This window comes from Tympanuchus pallidicinctus, unplaced genomic scaffold (assembly GCF_026119805.1).
Source record: "Tympanuchus pallidicinctus isolate F22 unplaced genomic scaffold, pur_lepc_1.0 scaffold22, whole genome shotgun sequence".
In the NCBI taxonomy this organism is placed as follows: domain Eukaryota; kingdom Metazoa; phylum Chordata; class Aves; order Galliformes; family Phasianidae; genus Tympanuchus; species Tympanuchus pallidicinctus.
In genome coordinates this window covers 13,608,979-13,614,978 of record NW_026294739.1, presented here as the reverse complement: position 1 = coordinate 13,614,978, position 6,000 = coordinate 13,608,979, and positions in this window count along the sequence as shown.

Genomic DNA, 6,000 nt, shown 5'->3' with positions numbered 1-6,000 from the left:
TGTCTGATTCCTGCAGTTGGTTCATCACATTGATTTGATATTTCTTCACAGAGCTGCGTTGCCTGCACTTGACATACATTTCAGTCCTGTAAATTAGAGCTAGCAGAGATGTGGGGAAGAATCTCATGGTGGTGGAATTCCCAATCGAAAACACTAGTGATGGTAATAGAGGGCTTGTTGCCAAAGGATGGCAGGAGCTACTCAGTGCTAACTGGAGGCTAGTAAGGCACCAGCTGAGGAAGCTGGAGAACACTATTTCCAGTTTGTCCTGGTCCCAATTTTTACACTAAATCATGTGATGTTGGAAGGGCCTTCTTTTTAATGAGAAATTCTCTCTTTGCAGTGTTATCCACAACAGTATTTCTTGCTGTTGTAATTAAAACCTTCATCAGTTTTTATCTAAATGGATTTCAGAATTGTTGACAAATATTTTCATTTCTCAAAAATCTTGGTCTCATTTCTCAATTCTTTTTTTCCTTCTTGGGTTTCTTCTGCTGGTCAATTAAAGTTTCTGTGATGATTTTGAAAACTTTTTTGGATAAAAATTCATTTAAAAAAAAAAAAAAAAAAAAAGCACATGTTCTTGGAAAATGGTTCAATGTTAGTCCTGGTGAAATTTAAAAAAAAAAAAAATAAGCTTTTAAACTTCTCACAAGATATTTTTCCCCTGTTTTTGACTAGCTTTGCTAACTTTGAAGTCACTGTTTCCTTTGCCAGAACAATCCAAATAATGTGACTCTTCTTAAAATAACAGTGTTAGTTCTGTTGGGTTCGTTTTTCTTTCTCCTCTTAAAGCTGTAGTGTGGCTGCGGGAGCTGCCTGGGACTTTGCTGTGGCAACTGCAGTTTTTTTCTTTATAATTACTGGGGGGAAAAAAGCACATTATGGCAACCGCCGTGAAGATCAAAAGATACTTACTGAACTTTGTCACCCTTCTGGGTTTGGGGATGGCATTTCTTCTTAGATATTTCTAGAAACATTACCTGTCTTCCTCAACACTTCAAGTCTGAATTTGCAGCAGTCGGTTGCCTATCTGGCATTGGGTGCTTCTGAGCATTGCGAGAGAGAACAGACTTAAAGCTCGTGAAATTATAATGTTTGATTGGCATCTAGAAGGCCAAGAGAAAACCATAACCTCAGTAGGTTTCCTGGTAGACAGTAGGGAACGGCTCTCCTTTCATCCTGCAAGTTCTCTGCTGGGATGTGCAAACACTACACTCAAACACTTGCAGACCACTCTGGTGTGTGCACTCGCATGCACACGCAACATATTTGTGGTGCGACAACTGAGCACAATTGTTTAGACTGTATTGTTAAGCACTGCTGCTCATATCACTGGGCTTTTCTCCTGGCTGTGTGTTCCTGGTCTCCGAGCCGTTCTGTGATTCTGTCTGTTTGATCTAGCAGCTGGCAGCCTTGTGCATGGCAAGGGGTTGGAATGAGGTGATCTTTGGGGTCCCTTCCAATCCAAGACACTCCATGATTCCGTGATACGATTCTTTTGGCTTCATGTTACGTGTATAGGCAACTACCCATGAATTGATCACTGGTATTGAGAGTGGTCAGCTCAAACTTTCTTTCTGGTTTACTGCTTGTCCACATTTCTCATCATGACTAGATGATCTTTTAGAAAATGAGGAAGGAAACAGAAGCCCCAGGGTGGCGTTACCTTTACATTTCATAGACTCATAGAACCGTTTGAGTTGGAAGGGACCCTCAGAGGCCACCTGGCCCAACTCCCTGCACTGAACAGGGACACCCACAGCTCCATCAGGTGCTCAGAGCTCCGTCCAGCCTGACCTTGAGTGTCTCTGGGAGCAGACACCACCACTTCTCTGGGCAACCTGTGCCAGTGCCTCACCACCCCTCAGTGTAGAACACTGTTTCCTTACATCCAGTCTAAATCTCCCCTCTTACAGTTTGAAACTATTTCCCCACGTCCTATCAAAACAGACCCTGCCAATGAGTCCGTCCCCTTCTTTCTTACAGCTCCCCTTTAGGTACTGCTTTCCAGGGGTCAGCATCTTTTGCTGGGAAGATGACACGTGGGGTCCCTTTTTTGCCTCTGCCCCTCTCTTTGCCAGAAGTGGCAATCTTACCCTCTTTTTCCATTTGCTTCATGTGCACTCCTTGCAGTGGGCATGGTTTGTTACTTACTGCACGGAGGTATTGCAAGGCTTAGATGGGAGTTGGAAAAACTTTTCCAGATCTTTAGTCAAGTAGTTTTATGCATCCACAGTATCAGTGGCCTGCCACATGGATATCAAAGAAAATGATTATAATTATTGCTTTTAAAATGATTGTGAAATTGTGCCTTCCTTTTTCAGTCGTATTTAACCGTCTAATTTAGAACCACATGATTGCAGGGATCGTATCATGAAGAAATTTGTTTGAAGGATAGTTTGTTTGTTTTTAAAGATTTTTTTTCTTCAAAATGAATTTATTAAGTTTTTTTCTTCTTTTACTGACGTTTCTTTTCTTTTTTTTTTTTTTTTTTTTAATTTTCCTCCAATTTTATTCCTTTAATATGTTTGTGTAAAAAGGGCAGCCAGCATTTGCATTTGCGAGAGACAGAAGATTTTATTTGGTCTTGTATGCGGAGCTTTCATTTTCTTTTATGTTCCTTCAGGAAAATTCCTCTTTGCCCGATTACTCATACTTAGATGTCTTTAAACTCAGGCTGACCAGTGAGGGCTTTTTGTTGTTTAATTTAGAGTGTGCTTTGCTCTGCGCTTTATTCTGCTTTTTTAATTATCCAGATATCGGGTGCTGGGGAGGCATTGCACATTAATGCAGAATGCTAATGCTCATTTTCATAGAAAAGACAAAATTAGAGTCTCTCTCCGTCTCCAGTGCAGTTTTATTCCTGTTTTGCGTACAACACCGATATTAAGCCAGACTGTAAAGGCAAAATACTCAGTGACCTACTTCCATTCACCAGCAAGAAGCCTTTGTCAGCTGACTGCTGTTTGTTTGTTCGTTTTTAAATGTCGGATTACAGAACGAGCATCTCGCAAAGATGAAAGAAAGCAGTGTTTTCGTGCGCAGGAAATTTGGGGTTGCAGTAACAGAACATTTTCTTTGTGAATTTGGATGTCGTGGTGTTTTAAGCCCCCGCCTGGAGCCTAAATCAATTTGGCCTCTCATCCAGTTCATCTCGCTGGTGCTCCTAAAAGGCTGCAGCCCTGCAAAAGCTCATGCAGCATTTTTGGCCGCTTTCCCTTGCTCCCATTTGGTACATATTTGCACAATTTAACTGAGCTTTTCTTTCTGCTGAAGGTCAGATGCAAGCGATACGAAACACTAAACTTTATAAACAAGCAAAGCCATTTTAACCACAGCGTTTTGGACAAGAATGGGTTTTTAGGTGGCGTGCTGTCTGCTGGCTTTTGGAGGGGGGGATCCTGAGGGTATATTTGCCTGAAACAGGATGCAAAGCCACAAGCCTTGGTTTCTTAATAAACTACTTACTGTAATCCAGCTACGCAGTTTCAGCCTCACACTTGAGAAGCAGCTTCCAGCAGCAGTGCACGTACAGGCACTTTCCCTCTTCCTTGCAGAAAGTGAAACTTTCCCAACCAGTGCAAATTTAACCTATTGCATAAGAATCTGGAAGTTTGATTGTTTGGGTTTTTTTCTTTTTTTTTTTTTTTCTTTGCAATTCTTTCTGTAACCTCTATAAGCAAAGGATGAATAGCTTTTCTTTTTCCTTTTTTTTTTTTTTTTTTTTGACAAGATTAGATGTTGCATATTGATGAGCTAGCATTTCAAAGGTCCGTGGGGCTTTGGAACGTATTAAGAATGTCTGAAGTTTAATATTCGCCACGTTTTAAATATTCAAGAGAAAAAAAAAAATCTGCATAAAATGGCTTTTGATAAATACGTTCTATGGGTTCTTCCTTGCTATCTTACACAAGCGCTGTGGGGATTGTGGCCGTGCCACTTTTGTTCCAAAGTGCCTTTTGTTTCAGCTTATCACGACCGCTCCGTTCCCATTTGTATGCCCAGCACTGGTCCTGGAGTCTCCTATGGTTTCCACAGGAGCTGTGCTGCATGCAGGTGTGGATGCAGCATCTCGGAGCACACGGGGCAGCTTTGCATCCTTGGCTGTCCTCTTTTGTGAGAAGCTCAGTATTAAGAGGAGTGGTGTTTGGAGAAATCCTTCCTTGGGGATGCCCTGTTTCCCATCTCTGCTGAAAATCTCACTGAAGCTTTAGATTAGGATCAGTTAGGTCTGCATACGCTCAGCTATTTTCCTATATTATCAACATTCTCGTTTGCCTTCTCCTTGACATCCCATGCTGCAAACTATGGTGCAGGGCAACCTCCTTGGCCCTGCTCGTGTGCAGCCTTGACTTCTCCAGGTTCAATCAGTGCCGGGTGCTTTTCCTCAGGACAGCTCTGGTTGGGCCAAGGGCATCTCTATGCAAAAGGTGATTCAGCTTACAAATAATGTCGCTTTTTCAGATTCACCTTTCCCATCTCACGTATTCCTGACAGAAGCAGGGTTTTAAATATTTCATAGCATTCTTCTTTCTTCTCCTTTTTTTGCCAGATGCCTTGAAAACACTGTCAGATTACGATCTGGGCGGGAGTTTTCAGGATCGATTTCCTTTCCTCCTTGATTGCAACGGTGTAGGTTTGCATTGAGGCTTGGTGCTTGTTTTGTTTGTTCTTTTTTCTTTTTTTTTTTTTTTTACCTTTGACAGAACAGATGCTTTCAGTTTATGCAGTGAAAGATTGACTATGATTAGAGCTAATCCAGGATGGCAGGATTGGACCCCCGCAGTGAAATCTAGAAAAGTGATTGCGAAAGTATTTTGTTTCTCCTTTATTAATTACACAGGAAGTTTCCACAGAAGGCTCATGTAACACTGCTGGCCTATGTAATAAGTAGCAGGGCCTGTAATTACAGTCTGTCTCTGATCCTATCTGTGCTCTGGCTTTCTAGGCATCGCAGTTCTATTTACATCTGTGTCTTTGTCACCTTTTACATTTTTGATTGGTCACTGAGGGAAGAACAACACAAGCCGTGAGCCCTGCAGAGGTGCAGCAGCTCTGACCAAGGGAGTCCTCTAACTTCTCATGTATCTGCCTGATTTGGGACACAGAAGAGATTTTGACCAGCAAAGGGAGCAGGCTGCATGCCAGCTTTGTATCTTTCAGCATCTCAGAGTCTTTGTAGGCATGGAAAATCAAACCTTTTACAGGTCTTAACTAGTGTACCATCCTGTGAGGGAGTTTATATACCACTATTTCCTCGCTCGGAGCAGTTTCTACAGGATTTCAGCATTCTCTTCTGTAAGATTTGAGGTTTTATGGTTGCAAAGCATCTTCCAGATATGGCAGGAGGAGAAAGATGGCTTTTAGCTCGGCTTCTCTGTATGATGCTGTAACTGCTGTTATCAGCATAAAGCAGAGGTGGGAATGGGGCAGCAGTGATTTGTTCGGTACCAGATTCCCCAGCACTGAGCTCTGGCTGGCACAGCCCTGGGCAGCCCAGCTCCTGATCCTGAGACCTGGTGCTGAGTTGCTGAGTGAACTGGCACCGGGTGGGAGGGGGGGGGGGCTCAGTGCTGGTCACCCCACAGTACTTCTTTAACAGATGCCTTCTAGAGTTAAACTACAGAATGGTGCCCCCTAACCTTCTTCTTCAGGCACTATTCCCAGTGCTGCGTTTGATCATGAGGAACGAAAACCGTTGTGCAAACCCTGTACACAGTGCATAAAAAAAATTAACAGTCTACTATGGTTATTTTCAATGTCCATTATGCTGTAATGCAGATTGTCCCTTTCCTGCAGCTAGCACCGTTACTTAATTATCTTGGGTTTGACTTCATTAAAAAAAAAAAAAAAAAAACCTCAATTTTTTTTATTTTTTTCTAACTACTTCTAAGAAAGTTGATGCTTTAAAGGAAAAAAAAAAAAAACCAACAAAAAAAACCCCTTACTTTCAAACATGGGTTTCTCAGGCTTCAAAATTAATAATTTCTACACCTG